This window comes from Medicago truncatula, chromosome 4, assembly GCF_003473485.1.
Source record: "Medicago truncatula cultivar Jemalong A17 chromosome 4, MtrunA17r5.0-ANR, whole genome shotgun sequence".
Classification (NCBI taxonomy): domain Eukaryota; kingdom Viridiplantae; phylum Streptophyta; class Magnoliopsida; order Fabales; family Fabaceae; genus Medicago; species Medicago truncatula.
Window position 1 is genome coordinate 5333727 of NC_053045.1, and position 18301 is coordinate 5352027.

Here is an 18301-nt window from a genome sequence, read left to right on the forward strand (position 1 = left end):
ATCCTCGACGTTAAATTTGGCAGTTAAAAGTTAAGTTGACAATTTTTTTAACAAGCAATGATGTAAGACGTGGATATAGGAACTAAGGCGACAAAAACAAAGTCGAAAAACAACCATTTTAGTATATGGATGTGCATATCGATGTCATAAAACAGTCCCTGACTCCAAAATCTATTAGCAACTTTAGTCCTCGACGTTATTAACACCTGCAAGTGAAAAATGTCACTAAAAAGTGATAATTTCGAATTTTGTTTTTGTCACTTTAGTCTTTATAAGCACGCCATACATCCTTATTGGACAAAAAATTTGTTTGCCCTACTTTTGGCGGCCAATTATAACGTCGAGGATTGAAGTGGCTAACGGATATGGGAGTTATGGACTTTTTTGTATTTTTTCTTGAGTCAGAAACCATTATAACAGCGAGGTGCACATCCAGTGACCAAAATAGTTGTTTCTCTAAGAAAGAAACTATGAGTAGTGTTGTGAATTAAAAACATATACGATAAAGATATCCACTTTTCGATCGTTAAAAAGGTCTTACGTATTCTATTTGATTTTGATCATAAACAAAATTTTACTTTTAAAATTCATTTAATAATTTGATTTGCAATGCCAATATAAACATTAGTTATTGAATAATGCCTAAAAAATACCAATTATTAAATAAATCTAGAAACAAATTTTTATTTACAAACGAGACCAGAGGATATATATCATTTATTTATAATTTTTAATAGTAGTATATATAAGCAAATAAAAATTCAAATCTTTTAAAAAAAAACTAGTTGGTGTCATTTATTTTTCTCAAAGTTATAAAGAATACAACTGTAATTTCTAAATTACCCCTCCATGAGAAGAAAAAACTTCATTGAAAAACAAAAACACATTCATTGAAGGGAAATTTAGGAATAATATGATTGCATAAGATTGAATTGTTGACATTTTCTTATATTCAATACCATCATTTTTTTTTTCTAAAAAAAAATGGTATAAAATTGCTCACACATATATCATTATCTTTGGATGACAATTGATGACATTAGTTTTTGGTGACATTAATGACATTGTTTATATATCTCTCAAAATCAATCATTCTCTCTCATCAAAATAATTTATTTTAATCATTTATTTATCATTCTCTCTCATTTAAAATGCCCTAATGCTATATGTGAAGCACAAATACTGCAAAATTGATGACGTATTGTATCTGATACGTATCCTGTACTGATACCTACTCGGTATGTATCGAGAGAGTATCCGACAATTAAACTTTATTTTTTTAAAAACACGATTGTCTGATACTTTTCAAATACTTGGAATATATCTGAGGGATATAGCGGTGGAAAGCCGATACGCACGAAATACATGATTTCTCTATTATTTTTCCTGTTTTTCTTAATAAGGAAAAGAGGAAAGAAATGAATACTAGTGTTAACTCAAATAACACTTAACTATTTTCAAAAACAAAAAATTTTGCAGGGACTAAAAACAATTTTTTTTTTACAAGGACTAAAACCAAAACGAGGCATATTTGCAGGGACTAAAACCATATTGTAGCCTTTAATTTAATAATATCTTAGCCGCGTCGTATCTTGAATTTTAAAATTTTCTCATATTGATGCCGTATCGTATCCGTATAAATGTCACCGCAAGTGAAACCCATTACACTTCAACAACATTTACCAGTTTTAATATTAAAAATGCGTGGGTCCTAAAAAAATGTTGGTGCTTATTCAATCACCTACTTCTTAAGCTCCAAAGAACCAAAGATTTTGATTGAAAAGCTAACAAAACTAGTTGAGAGTCACTTCTAGCCATAAGCTATGCTAGCCTTTTGAAGTAGTTATCATTATAGCGCACCAAAAATCTTAGTAGTGAAAGGAGAATCAGTTTGAACATTCTGCCTAAATCTACCTTTGCATATACCATTTGAGTCTATAAGTATGCCCCAGAAGAAGCTTGAACAGGGTTATTGGTCAATGCACCATCATTATTGACTTTGATCCAATTCATCAAAGGAGGGGACTAGAGAACTTCATCAGTTGATTTTAAAAACAACTAGCCCAAAATAAATTTCACAGCCCCATCAATTCTTCAACTCGTTCGCCCTCAAAGATTCAGATTTTTCACAATGTTTCTTTGCATCTTGTTCAAGCATCTCCTTGTAGTCATTATGAGAACCAAGCAACAAACGTAATGCTATTTTAATTCGCACATGTTTTTCATCCATCTATTTGTTTCCATGGCAATTATATTGAAATAAGTATATGATCAATTGGATTAAGAAAAATATAACATTAATTATATTAGTCAATCAGTTACATACCACTCCCACAATTTGGTTATTGAACGAGTTTTGCATATTGATCCATTCGGATGCCCAAAAGCCAACATTTTCACTATGACACAAATTTTGGAAATCAAGTTAAATATAGATAGTGTTTAGTTTTAACAATTATGGCTCGGGTTACATGTGTATGGTTATAGGTTTTATAATTTATACATGTGGCCGCAATTGAAAACAACTCTTGGTTCAACTATCTCCCAGCAATCAAAATCAGGAAAGACACAAAATGATACCTCTGACTCATAAATTGATAGAACCATCTCGGAAAGAACTCCGGCTACATCAATAGTTATAAGGATTATTTATATTATGTTTCATTGACATTAGTTAATAGTTGTAAATTATAGGAACCGAATATAATTTACAACTAAACAAGGGAAAACAAGGAATTATGTTCATTGGAGTTCCCTTGTTTTCCATCCCATATCCAGAAATTGTTCATTGGAGTTCAACGAAGCCGGAGAGAAGTGAGATAATAGGTTTGTTGGTGTTGGTGGGTGGTTGTAGTTTTGGTTGGTGTACATTGGGTATTGTGGGTTGTTGTAGGGGGGTAATTGGTGTTGGACGGTCCAGCTTGGTTTGGGTCATTATAGGAGAAGTAGTTGTTGTTGGATGTGGTAGCTTGGTTTGGATCATTGTAACCATAATTTGGCATTGAATTTTGTTGGTAAGTTGACTGATAATGGGGTTCATATGCATTTCTCGGGGAGGTATATGGTGGTGGTTGGATGATATTTTGTTGGGGGGTGTCGAGAAATTCATACATTACAGAACCATGAATGTTTTGTGCTGTATGTGGTTGGGATTGATGATCTTGTAGTTGAGAAAAAATGTCTTGATCCCAAAAATCATCATGAATTGGTGTTTGGTTGTTGTGAATTTCAGGTTCATGTTCCGGCTCTTCTTCTTCGTCTGGATCTGAATCTGATGGTTTTGTGTCAATTGAAATCATTAGTCGTGGGTTGCATGTGGTTGTCAACCACTCAATATACACATGAGTTGGGGTGAGTGATCTTGGCCGCATGCGAGGTAAAGTATAACGCCGTCGGTTGTCCCAATGTTCGTTCTCTTGTGGAAAGCGAAAACCACGTGATTGGTACCACGTCTTGAACCGTTTGTCCAACATATGGAATTGTCGCATGTCTCGTGGGGCCCCGTGTATTTCTTGTGGCAAACCAAATTGAAGCTTGACCCTATCAGTTGGATGTCATTCAACTTTGTCAAAACATATAAGGTAAGTTGTTGCTGTCCAATCCCAATAGTCTTCAGGCAAATTGTATGGAACCTTCTTGTATGATCTCCATTTAAACTGGCACAAGAGAGAAGTTGTAGTGTAAGGTTAACAATTTTGATATATATATATATATATATATATAAACTCATAATTCAAAAATCAATTATAATATTACATCATGTTCTAGTATGTCATCAAACTTTTTTCTGTAAGATATAGTGTCCTAGCTTGGATTCTCGTAGTATCTTGAACCTACACTTGTCCATCTAACAAATGATATAAACAAATTAGTAGCTAATTTATCAAATAATAATATTAATAAGAAGCGAGAATATGTTAGGGAATTAATAAAAAAAATGAATTGGCCACGCTTACTTTAATCCTAGCGGCCACTGGAGTGGGTTATCATTTCTCCGAGCGATATAACTCAACCGACAATATCCCCAAACTTGTAACAAGAAATGACATCCAACTAGTGCTTTTATATTTGGATGTGAGGCCTCACACAAGCCACGATAAAGGTAAGCCAAAACTGCCGATCCCCAACTATATTTTCTTGTTTCATTAAAATCCATTAACAAATACAACCAAGAGTTGTGCACAAATAATTCAGTTGTATTAGGAAACGAGAACCCTCCAAAGAGGTATAGTAGGCACCTCTAGTGTGTTGTATTTTTACCTCCGGAGGAGATTGTTCATTGAAGTTATTATCGACCAGATTATCCTTTAACCACGACAACGAGAGAGTAAAACCATCAGTTTTGTGTGCTGAAGGAGTTATTCCCAACAATTGAGCACAATTATTCCACGGAAGATTTGGAGGAGCCGTAACAATTTGTCCTCCAAAAGGTAAGCCGAGTAAAATATAGACGTCTTCCAAAGTGATAGTACATTCACCCGTTCGAAAATGAAAAGTATGTGTTTCGGACCGCCATCTTTCTACAAGAGCGGTTACAATGTGCCTATCAATTTTGTAACGCCCTATTTGAGAAACCTCAAAGAATCCAGGTTGACGTAGATAATCTTCAATAAAAGGACTTGGTATTATGTGTTGTCGTGTACGAGTGGTTAGAGGTGCACTCTCTGCATCCTAACAAAAAATAAAAAGAGAAGATATAATAAGTAATTTAAAAAATGAAAGTAAAATTAACAAATTAATATTCATATATACCCATCTTCTGATGTGTTCTTCCATGGATCTATGATCATTTTCCAACCACAAGTTGTTTGAAATAATTTGTTATGTGAGTGAGTAAGGAAGAAAAGGATTGATATAAGTAGAATATGTGTAAAGAGTAAGAATATAGGTGTGGTATTTATAATGTTAAACTATGTGTAAATGGTGGAAATAGTAGTGTGGTATTTTAATCAGTGAAGTGAAGAATTCATGTGTTACTACTGCAACGCATGCAAGCCAACAGTGTTCAAATAAATATAGAAATGACCATTGCATGTAAAAAATGCATTAATTTCTGCAAGAAATTTTTGACTGAAATGACCAAAACATGCTAAATCACGTGCATGGTGCTAGCTCCCAAAGGACCGACATGCTGCCTCTGAAGAGCCAATAGTGAGGCGCGTGTCCTTACTACCCCGCCACTCCAGATAGCGGCCTACCCTGCAGCTGGCGCGTGCGTTATGTACCCCGCAAGTCGGAGTTGCGTGGTACCCCCTACAGCTGGCGCGTGTGGCAGCTACCCCGCAAGTCAAGATTGCGTTCTAGTTTTTTTTCAATTTTCCCGCTTATCGAATGGAGAAGTGGTCTGCAGTTACGTGTTATTATAAAAGTGGTCTACATATTATGATTGTATCACACCACTCTACTTCATACTCTTACTCATTTCTTAAGACCAAACCATTCAATGGCACCAAATATAAACGTTTTTATGTACTACAATGGAGAAGTTAAACAAAATGAATCCGACATTTTTTCCAAAGTCAGTATACCAAAGGTTTGAAAGTGAGCATGGCTAGTACTTACTTGCATCTCAAAAAAAGAATAGTGGAAAAATTATGTCTCGGAGATAATATGGTTGTGTCTGAAATTATATGCCGGAATCCCATGTTTGTTGGAACTACCACAATTCACTACCAGGCGTTAAGAATAACTGATAACGACGATTTCGAGTTTATGTTTAACGTACATAAAAGTCACAGTTCTTTGTCCTATATAGAGTTTTATGTTACATTTGACATGAAGAATCCAACATCTAATTTTGAGTTAAATTACCCATCAAGTTCTAGTCAACACCAAAGTCTACTACAACAACAATATAGCACACAACACTACAACCCGTCATCGTCTGAACCATACTACAACCCGTCATCCATTTATGATGCATCCTTATCCCAACCTTTTCAGTCACAGTGGTCACAAAATGTGTACGAACCATCACAAAGAATAACTCAACCTCATCCCTCTCAAACACCATCCCGTTCAACACAACCCGAAATTTTAAACGATGAAATCGATATATTTACCTCCCAATTCCATGACCAACGAAATGATGAAGTTCAAGATGATGAAGAACTCCTTGCCGCACAAAACGGTGATGAGAACGAAGAATATGAAGACGACGATCTGCCACAACTACCAATTTTACCAATCAAAGCTTCTTACAATCCACCAAGGTCCATGCGCAACGTCAATGATGACCACTCAACTGAACTTTATCATTCAATGGCTCTTCCGGTCGATCAAGGTATTGCCCCGGGGATGCAATTTCCTAACAAAAATGATTGCATTCTCGCAATTAAATTTTATCACATGAAGAAATCAACGGATTATATTGTGAAAAAATCAGATCCTCAACGGTATGTCATCAAATGTAAAGATACAAAATATGGTTTCAAATTGCGGGCCTCGTGGAGGAAAAAAACTAATAAATGGGAGATCGGGAAAATGAATGATCATACATGTGTCTCAACAGAAATGACGCAAGATCATCACAAACTTAGTTACAATGTGATATGTGAAAGTGTTAAGTCACTTCTATATATGGATACTTCAATTACAGTGAAGGTTATAATTGTACACATCCGAGAGAAGTTTAATTACACAGTTTCATACAGAAAGGCATGGAGAGCAAGGAATAAGGCGATTGAATCAATTTATGGTAATTGAGAGGAGTCTTATGAAGAACTACCACAGTGGTTGATGGTCATGGAAAAAGATTTGCCAGGAACAATAATTGATTTTCAAACGGTCCCATCAACAGAAGTGGTAAATGAGATCATCTTCAAGCGTCTCTTTTCGGCCTTTCGTCCGTGCATCTTAGGTTTTGAATTCTGCAAACCAATTGTCCAAATTGACGCAACTTGGTTGTATGGTAAATACAAAGGAACATTGTTGTTAGCTGTTGCGCAAGATGGGAACAACAAGATATTTCCCATTGCTTTTGCAATCGTGGAAGGCGAGACCAAGGAGGCATGGAGTTTCTTTTTGAAAAATCTAAGGCAGCATGTCACCCCACAGGAGAACATATGCCTCATTTCTGATAGACATGTGTCGATAAAGAGCGCGTATGATGATCCACAGAATGGATGGCACGATGCTCCGACAAGCCATGTGTTTTGTGTCCGACACATTGCACAAAACTTTATGAGATCATTCAAGGATGGAGAACTTAAGAAGAAAGTTGAAGGCATGGGTAAAAATCATATCTCTTTCCACGTAAATTCGACATATTATTTGTTTAAAAAGACACATCTAACTTTTTTCAAAACAATGCAGGTTACGCCATGAACATCCCTACATTCGAATATTACCGTTCTGAAATTGTTGTTGCAGACCGAAAGGCTTTAGCATGGGTCGACAATATTCCCAAACAAAAGTGGACTCAATCACATGACGATGGTCGACGATATGGCCATATGACAAGTAACTTGGTAGAGTCACAAAACAACGTGTATAAGGGTATTCGAGGACTCCCGATCACAGCTATTGTGAAAGCATCATATTACAGGTTGGCGGCCTTGTTTGCTAAAAGAGGACATGAGGCAGCGGCAAGGGTAAATTCTGGTGAGCCATACTCAGAAAACAGCATGAAATATCTCAGAAATGAGGTGATTAAATCCAACAGTCATCATGTCACTCAGTTTGACCGGGATCGGTATACCTTTTCCGTCCGTGAAACCATCGACCATAAAGAAGGATTGCTAAAAGGAGAATACAAGGTGGACCTGCAAAATAAATGGGGACGATTCAGAGCGTTACACCTACCATGTTCTAGCTTTTGTCATGACTACAAGACTTTTGTCGATAACAAATTCACGAATGAGTGTGTATACACCGTATACAACATCCACTTCGACGTGGTTCACCACCAGACATATTGGCCTAATTATGAAGGACTGAAGGTGGTTCCCGACAAGTCTATGCGTATGGCAAAGAAAGGTCGTCCACCAATTACTTGCATTAGAACCGAGATGGACGATGTGGAAACTGAGAAAAGATGCGGCGTTTGTAGGATGCCTGGTCATTCCCGCAAAGATTGCATTAATATTAGACATCAGTAGAACTCAAGTCTTTATTTCGTATTTATTGTATTTCGTATGTTTTTAATTTTGTAAATATTATGATTATTATTATAATTACTTTTTTGTCTAACGCCTAAATTTATATTATTAATAAAAGTTGAAATGGTATGATAAATTGAAAAATTAAACGAAGTATTTATAGTAGATGAAATAATACATGTTTGATAATAATTGTAGATATTATGATATTTTATTTGTTATATAATTTTAATTAGTTTTTTTAAATTAAGTTTAAGTTATTATTATTATATGTTACACGTTAATATTTTTTTTTGTCCTTATTATACCACTCTACTCTAAGTAGAGGGGTATTTAAAAAAAATTTTAAAAAAAAAAAGCCAAATATAGGACGCAAGTCAAGCTTGCGGGGTAGTAAAAAAAATAAAATAAAAAATATGAAAGTACCCCGCAACTCCAAGTAGAGGTGTACAATAAGGACAAAACTTTTGCTACTTTTTAGGGTACCCCGCAACTTCAAGTGGAGTGGTATCAGTGACTTCTGAAAAAAGTAGGACATTTTTGCAATTTTTCGAAAAAGTGGAGCATTTTTGTATTTTTTGACATAAACTAGGGCAGATAAAAAAAAAATTCCTAAAACCCAATTGCACATATGATTGCAGATTTTACCTCAAATGAGGGTGGTAAACACCACAGGCTCTGGCTCAATGCACGCTTTTGAGCTCATGTAATCCTCATAGCCATCATCTTTATTATCTATATGTTTTATAGAATATATTAGAGTATTACTTTGGACTATACTGCACAAATGTATTTTTATTTGCAAGTAAACAAAAACCCTAAAAATATACTACTTCTTACTTGTCTTCCAACATAACCTCCAGGAGCAAGACATTGAAATTCAGACCTTATTATCGAAAACACAGGTTCATTTCCGCTACAATAACGAATAGCATTGGATTAATATTTTTATAAAAACTTAATAATTTTTTCCTACAAAATGCCAAAACAAATACACACATAAAAAAAAATGCAAGGTACCTATTTTCCAATTCCACCCATGCCCAAGGTTGCTTCACTCTGTCGTATCTCCATACTTCGGTGATCATTTTTCACACCTCTCCTCCTAGTGCAACTTGAACAATGTTGTGTTCTCCACCACCTCGTCAGAGGCTCGGCTCCTACATTCTTGAATGGCACTGTCAAGAGAAATTAAAGCAATGTCATTTGAATATTCAAAAATCAACAACTTAACAACCGCATAAAAATGCATCATTCATAACTAATGATATCTTTTTTTTTTTTTTTATAGATAGATGAAATGACAAAGTTATTATAAACTCACACATAAGTGAAGGTATCGGGGTTCGAACGCCGATCATGATATCCGGACTAACAATTTCGACATTTTATCAGTTGAGTTAGGACTTCTGGATATAACTAATGATATCTATAACTAATGATATGACTAAAAGAGAACGAAACAACAACAATAATAATAATAATAATAAATAAATAGTACATATATATTCCGCATAAATATATGATGTTGAACAATTTTTTAGATGTCAACTTATCATTACTCTAAAATAAAAAGCATGTTTAAGAAGATGAAAAATGGAAATGTGCGTAGACTTGGTGAAGAAAGAAAAAACAAATAAATCGAGAAAGAAACCTTAACTAGGCAGTGGCTGCTTTTGTATATGAAAGTTTTGTAGAGATGGTGATGTTGGGGTGAAATAGAAAAGTTTGTGTTTTGATTTTTAGTGATTTGCAAAAGATGGTGGGAATAGAGATTGTGATGAATTTACAACAAGAGTTTGAACGTGGAAACCAAACAAAGGATAGGCTGGTTTAAATAGGAAAAATAAAATGAGAATAAAAATGAAAATTGAAGGTAATAAGTGAACTTGGTCAGATGAAATTAAGGAAGTGGCCAGTGTGTGGGGAAAAACAATGGGTAAAATAAATTGAGAATTAACATAAACATTGAAAATAATAAATTCAGTAGGTGGATTGATCAAAAAGAGGGTGGGTGGGGTGGGATGAACCAAGTGCTTCTGAGTTCTGACCACACTCACACTGCACGAGATATGTGTAGTGAATGGGTTCTCGAAAATACCGTAAGAGAATGAAGGAAAAACAACATTTTTGGTCTTTGGATGTGCATGCTGCACGGTGTTAACGGTGTGCGGTTTGGTTCGATTTTGAGATTAAAAGTCTTCCGAACCGCATTATACAAAGCATATGGTTATGTTTGATTCGGTTGATTTTTAAAATACAATCCGAACTAAATCAATGTGACTTGGATTGGATCGGTTGATGCAGTTTTTCGAGACAATAAGTTTTTTTTGCGGTTTCAGCTTGGGTTAATTTGATTTGTGGTTTTTCTATTTGATTATTTCGGTTTTGAACACCCCACACAACGTTGCTATAATAGTGTTGGAGACTCATGTAAAATTATAAAACAATCTTTGACTATAAAATGCATTAGTCATTTTAATCTTTGATGTTAAATCTAACCATTAAAAGTGGAGTTGCCAAAAAAAAAATTCAGACAAGGATGTATGACATGGATATAGGAACTAAAGTGACATAAACAAATTCGGAAAACAACCATTTTGGTAGTTAGATGTGCACTTCGATGTCACAAAATAGTCTCTCACTTAAAATCAGTTAACCACTTCAGTCCTCGACATTAAGTTTGGCCGTTAAAAGCTTAACTGACATTTTTTTTAGTTGACGGAGATGTATGACATGGATATAGGAACTAAAGTGATAGAAATAAAGTTGTGAAATAACCGTTTTGATCTCCGGATGTGCACGTCGATGTCATAATAGTCCCTAACTCATAAAAATACAAAATGGTATCAGACTCCAAAAAAAAAAAATGGTTATCCACTTTAGTCCTCGATGTTAAATTTGACCGTTAAAAGTTGAGGCGACAATATTTTTTGTATTACGTGGCTATAGGGACAAAAGTGGCGAAAACAAAATCAAAATTAGCACTCTAAATCTCTAAAATCCTAATTCATCCTTCCCTTGTTCAATTCCAAATACCTATATTTTTAAATGTGTATTTTGACAGACAAATTGGTTATCAAGACCATGAAATTCTTTAATAAGTATTAGAAGGAAAGCAAAGATTTCGACTGGACAAGTTCGACATGATTCTTGAATTCGACCAAGAGGAATTTAAATCCTCTTTGAAGGGGCAAAATCAAAAGTTTAGACACGTGAAAAATAGGTCAAAGTTGTCGAACAAATATAGTTTAGGACCGTCCGTTACTTTTTTTATGTATATATATTAGTTTTTCATAGAAAAAAAGAGGTCACAGATCCTTATCCATATTTTTTCTAACATTTTTTTTTATAAAAATAGACTCAAAAGTTTTGGAGAAAACTCTCCCGGGCAAACAAAATTTTTTCAACATATATACTTGCAAAATACCCAAAAGTTTTATAAAAGGAAAAATATTTGGGAGGTTACAGCCATTTAAACATACATACATGCAAAATACACATTAGTTAATTATATTTGAAATATATATTTTATTTAATATTTTTCTCTTTTTACTTTTTGTTAAATATGTGTGCTAAAATAAATAATGTATGATCAAATAGTTGTGACCATACAAGCTTCACATAAGATGGGAAGGAAAAAATTTAGAAAAGGTGTTAATGCTACCAATTCATACTTATTTTAAAATGGTCTTTCAACCATTCATAGTTATTATAATTGTATTTATTTATCAGCTCCTGTTTCTTCTCTCTAATCTTTTCTCTTTCAAGTTTTTTCTTTCATTTTTCTTCATAAAGGGTGGTTTTTGTCAATTTTTTTTTAACAGGAATCAATCCAGCGACAGAGTCAGAAAATATGTTTAGGTGGATCGCTAAAATAAACAAGATTAAAATATGTTTTAGTCCCTGCAAATATACCTTGTTTTGGTTTAAGTCCCTGTAAAAAAAATTGTTTTTGGTCCCTGCAAAATTTTGATTTTGAAAATAGTCCTTGACCCCACTTTTGTGATGATTTGCATATGTGGCACGTTATAACTGAATCAATTTTGTAGTTTTTGGTCCCTACAAAATAATTTATTTTTAAAAAAGGTCCCTGCAAAATTTTTTGTTTTTGAAAATGGTCTCAGGGACTATTTTTAAAAACAAAAAATTTTGCAGGGACCAAAAACAAATTTTTTATTTTACAGGGACTAAAACCATATTTTAGCCAATAAACAAATATATATTTAACATGAACCACTTTTCCGCTTCTTTTCTGTCATACCCCAATTTTTGACCCAAGATACCACTAACACATGTCTTTTAACCTCGAACTACGAGGTTTTGATCCATCACGGGTACGTAGGCAAATGACCTTGTTCTTCCAAATCAACTAAAATCAATTTTCTTTTTCTTTTTAACTCATCATTCAATTCTTTTTCATCTCTTTAAAAGCAAGCAAGTTTAAGCACAAAAAGTTAAATAAAATCAAGAGATTCTCGTAGAGTACTGCGAATATTTAGGGTGCTAATACATTCCTTAAATATAATCAACCCCCGAACCCTTAATATTTAAAAATGTGGTATTTGAACCATTTTTTCACTTTCTTTTGAAAAAATTAAAAGTTCAGTCGTAAAATAAAAAATGAATCAAAAGTTAATCAAATAACTTTTATCTCCGAAAAATAACGTGATAGAAATGACAACTTCACTAGGACTTAAATACTTCTCATAAACACACTCTGAACAAACTTACATATCCTCTTTGTAAGCGACAAAAAAAAAAAAATATCACATAGTATTTCAATTTTTGAATTGTTTCAACTTTTTATCACAAAACAATTTTCAGATCTTTTTATCACACCGGATAGGCATGACTCAGACAAATTATTAATTTCATTAGCTACAATAATCATCCCCGAGTATCTCACCTCTTCAATTGGTACTACTTATAGATATAGCCTAAGAATTATGCGTTCATCCAAAGAGAAAAATAAAATGAAACTATTGGAATCTAATTAAAATTGACGAAAGAAGTACATTTTGAGAATTATAGAAGTTTGAAAAACCACTTATATAAAATAAAAAATCGAGACACTAAAGATGACTCTGATTTGAAAATTGATTTTAAATCATGAAATGGAGAAGGTTTGCATCTATGATTTTTTTTTTTTTTTTTTTTTATGGAGGTTTCTATATCTATGATGATGATCACCAATTTAATGCTTTTTGCGTCATGATAAGGTTTTGCAAAGCGATTTGCCGTTTTTCACTGAAAGTTTAATTCTTTTCTCCACTTAAAATTTTCAGTGGAGAAAATAATTAAACTTCATCCTAATAATCCTGTTATTAATTGATATTAAAATTAAGGGACAAGATTTGGAGGAAGTTTAAAGACTTACGCTTGGAGTCAAAATATCCATCCATATATATATATATATATATATATGGGAAATGTTAACGAGTGCCCTAGGACATTCTTTGCGGACCATAAGTAGTAAGTACTCCCTCCGTCCCATATTATAAGCAAAAAAAATCACACTTATTAAGAAAACTAAAACATAGTAATTTGTAACATAATTTTTTGTGTTATCTTTGAAATAAGTTTTAAAGGAAGATGTAAAAACAATTTTCATTAGTAGTTGATTATAGAGAAAATGAAAAAGAGAGTAAATTGAATGCACTTTGCATTTAATTTTCCTTTGAAAAAGATAATTGTTGTTGGGTATATGTTGTTGATGTGAATTCACTTAGCAAATCACTCACGAATGTGTGATAATTGTTGTTGAGTATATGTTGTTGATGTGAATTCATGAATTTGAAGATGATATATGTGTTGTTGTGATTAAGTTGTTGTGTTTGATAGTTTTTTAGAAAATGGATCAAGAATGGAGAAGCTTGATGTTGGTGAATTCAAGTGAATTGATGATGTTGTTGTGTTGAATTAGCATGAATGAATTTTCTGTTTTGAACTATAAGTTTTGGATATGGGGTTTTGATGATGTTGTTGTGTTGAATTAGCATGAAGGAATGAATTCTCTTTTGAACTATAAGTTTTTTTATCTGATGCTTGGGTTTCTTTTTGGCTAAATTTTATCCAAGTTGCTCTTTTTTTTAATTTTTTTTGGATAAATTGTCCAAGTTGCTCTTCCTAGAAGGTTATATGATCATTGTTCGATTCTTTTAACGATTGATGAAGAGAATTGGAGTTCTAAGCCACAATGGTTGTTGAGATGTTGAGATGATTTACCATGTTATAAGGAGTTTATTAAGGAGAAATGGTTGTCATAGACCGCATGTCCTTGTTGGATGTTAAAGGGGATGTTAAAGGTTTAGAGAAGGATGAGGTGGATAAGCTTCATCTTTTATCCATCGATGTTATGGCATTATATAAATTACGTTCTAGTATTCAATGGAAAAAATCAAAAATAAATTGGTTGACAATTGGAATGATATTGTCTTGTGCATTACCTACATCCTCACTCAAATCTAATTAATCTATGACAAACATTAAAAAAAAGTAGAAATCAAAATATATAAAAATAATAAATATGAAATAATGAAATTGATTGACAATCGTAATAAAATCATAATATACCACGATCAGTTGAAATTGTTTGAACAATCATATTTGCAAGGTCATTGCGCAACGCTTCCAACTCTTTGTTGGTCAAGAGGGGGTAATGTGTAACATATTATATTTAGAACATTATTGAGGAGATTATAAGCAAAATTATGAATATTGGAAAAAACTCAAGTCTCACATCGGATAGATAAGACTCTTGAAAAAAATATATAAAGAGGATGCAATCCTCACCTTATAAGTCGGTTTTGTGATGATGAGTTAGACCCCATTTTCAACATGGTATCAGAGCTTGTTCAATTCAAGGACCGCCTAAACCTATTCGCACACCAAGCCCAAAAGAGTGTTGGGCGTGAGGGGGTGTATTGGGAAAAATTCAAGTCCCACATCAGATAAATAAGACTCTTGAGAAGAGTATATAAAGAGAATGCAATCCTCACCTTACAAGTTGATTTTGTCATGATGAGTTAAGCCCCAATTTCAATAATGAATTTTATTTTAATAAAAATTAAGTTATAAATAAGTTTCTCTTTGATCAAATAGGTTAGGGTGAACTCCAATACATAGGCAAATGATAACTGAAAAATAAGTTAGTTATCACGTTGCACTTAACCCCCATAATGGACAGGTGATTGTAATGCCTTAAAAATTTAATTAGTGCATATTTTAGGATTTTATAGTTTTAAGTGTTTTTTGTACTTTGGAACTAGTAATGCTTGTTTGTGATGTTTGATGATGTAGGTTAAGGAATGACTTTAAAGATGTAGGAAGTTGCAACTTGGATTGAAGATGTCTCGCTAAAGATTTGGAAAATTGTAGCACGTGTATCCAGTATGTCCATTGCTTAATTAGGAATAATATGAGTTGTCCCCAATGATTGGGATCCTAGGAAGAATAAAAGCATACGTTAGTGGGTAGGTAGGATTGGATAAGGACAACCTATGTAAAATGACCAAAGGGTACAACTTGTAGTGGGTGGCCTTGTACTATAAAAGAACACCCATGTGTTAGTGTCATGGATTCGAAAATTCTTCCTAGAATTGGAGAGGCCAGGTTACGACTACGGTTAACAGCTTTAGCGATCTCACTCCATCTCATCTTCTCCATAGATGAACATGGTGGCTAGATTCTAAAGGTTTTTAGAGTTAGATTACTTGGTGATGCTTTGGCTCACCACTCTCCTTCAAGGATTGTAATCATGAGCTAACTCTATTTAATCTATCAATTTAGTTTTCTATGTTTTGATTTATGTTTATCTTGATTTCCATTTCCATGGTTCAGCTCACTGTAACCTAAACTCGTTATAGTGGTTTAGACATGATGATGTTATGATTTATTTATTTACCTGCGATATATAAAGTTGTAGTATCAAGTTTTGCTCTAACAAACTCTTTTAACTCAAAATCTTTAGAAATAAATTTTGATCACTTTTATTTTTAATGTTATATCTCCCTGATCCTGACAGGGTATGGATTAGTCATATGTATCATAGAAACATTGACAAATAGATTTGAAATTCATTGTCGAAACTAGTTTTTAAATCCTTTGCAGGTTCTCTAAAACGTGAGACTAATCTGTAAAAAGAAAGAGAAGATGGAAGAAAATAAAATCAACATCTATAAAAACCAATGAAAAATGATAACAAACATCTAACACATTTTATTCAACAGCCACTCTTACAAGTACAACAATAAATTTCAAAATTTCAACAACAAAACCCAACACAGTTGCTAAAGCAAAGACAATGGAACAACTTAAATCAAAGAAAATCACAACTACTAAATCCCAAAACTAAGCTAAGAAAAGTATGAATATATACCTTCTTGAAACCTAAAAAATAGCTCTATGAATTGTGTAAGAAAAGAAAAGAAGAGAGATCTTAAAGATTTGGTTTTGAGTTTAAGAAAAGGAGAAGAGACCTTATAAATAATTTGTTTTATATATTAAAATTATCATGAAATTAGTATTGAAATTAAAAAATAAAATAAAAGTATAACGGATCATAAAATTCTACTTTCTTACTATTTTTGTATAAGCCACTCACATGATTATAATTATTAAAGTAGAAAATCAAATGTTTTCTTATCAATAGTTAAGTGAGTTGAAACACAACAAATAAAGTTGTTATTATTATGGAAAACAATTAATGAAACACTTTAAAGTAACAATTAATTAGATAAAGAAACATATTGCAAATGAAACACTTAAATGTGTGAGATTAAAGTATAATAACGAATATATTAAAGAAAATGGAGAAATACAAGTCGGTGGATTGTTTTCGGAAAATAATATGAATAATATGGTCTTAGATGTTTATCACATGTGAGAGTGAAAAGGGCCACATTCATCATATGTCAATTTAACGATTGTTATTTTTGTATATTTTGATTTTTAATTTATGTTTTTGTTAATGTTGTTGTTCCTCTAACTTTTAAAATATGGTCTTGATTTACAAATATATTGTAAATGAATTGCAAATTACTTAATGTTTAAACCACTATGTTAAGGTAAGAAAATAGAGAAAAAATATAAAAGTTATACAGTGCATCCTAATGAATTGCAAATGTTTAAACACAAACAATTGATCAACACACAAAATCAGAGAAGGCTACAATGGTTTATATCTAATAATAGTCATAATGTTTAAAGAACAACATACAAAAACATAGAAGTCTACAAAATTATACATATAGAGAAAATTATTTTTGTTAATTCACACATGAATTTTAGCCACATATACAATTTTTTTAGTTATTCATAAGAAAATCCAGCATAACACAACAACACATATCGGACGAAGAAGACACAACCTTAAACAAAACACAACAAAAAAGAAACACAAACCACAACCCTATATACCACAAACTATTTACGTAAATCAGGTATTATAAATAAATAATTTGTTGATGATGAATATAGAGGAAAATTGAATGAGTTAGTCACATGTATCATAGAAACAATGACAAATATATATGGAATTCATTGAGACTAGTTTTTAAATCATTTGCAAATTCTCTATAACGTGAGACTAATCTGTAAAAAGAAAGAGAAGATGAAAGAAAATAAAATCAACATCTATAAAAACTAAAGAAAAATGACAACAAAACTAACTAGCAAACATCTAACACATTTTATTTAACAACCACCCTTACTATATCAACAATAAATTTCAAAACTCCAACAACAAAACCCAACACAGATGCTAAAGCAAAGACAATGGAACAACTTAAAGTAAAGAAAATCACAACTAATAAACCTGAAAACTAAGCTAAGAAAAGTATGAGTATTATTTTTTTAGTAAAAACTCTTTCCTTCATAAAACAACTACGTTAACATTTCAACTTTTGAAAAATGTACAAATTATCATTCACAGAGAAAGCATTGGATAATCATAATATACATTTTATTTAAAGACACGCACAAAAGCAAAAAGGTAGAAGGAATAATTTTTTAAAATAATTAAATGATTTTACTTTTTATGTATGCCTAAATAAATGTATTTAGTGTTGTGACCATCACAGTATTTCTCTATCAATTTTATACTTGTTTAACCAATTACAGAGGCATAAATGTAAAAAAAAAAAAAAATCTTCTGACAACCTTAACAATTGCCAAAAGTGAAATTTCAAATATTAAATTCC

General features: G+C 32.5%; 1 long non-coding RNA gene across 2 annotated transcripts; it reads right to left on the bottom strand.

Moving 5' to 3' along the window:
* Nucleotides 1–4677: 4677 nt before the first annotated feature.
* Nucleotides 4678–9958, bottom strand: LOC112421095 (uncharacterized). Of its 2 annotated transcripts, none has more exons than XR_005645992.1 (5): nt 9754–9958; nt 9120–9277; nt 8940–9015; nt 8748–8834; nt 4678–6307 (listed from the first exon to the last, which is right to left on the bottom strand). It is a non-coding gene; the product is annotated as an uncharacterized lncRNA (long non-coding RNA). The 2 variants fall into 2 exon arrangements; XR_003011067.2 differs by lacking the exon at nt 4678–6307 and adding an exon at nt 6316–7763.
* Nucleotides 9959–18301: the final 8343 nt, after the last annotated feature.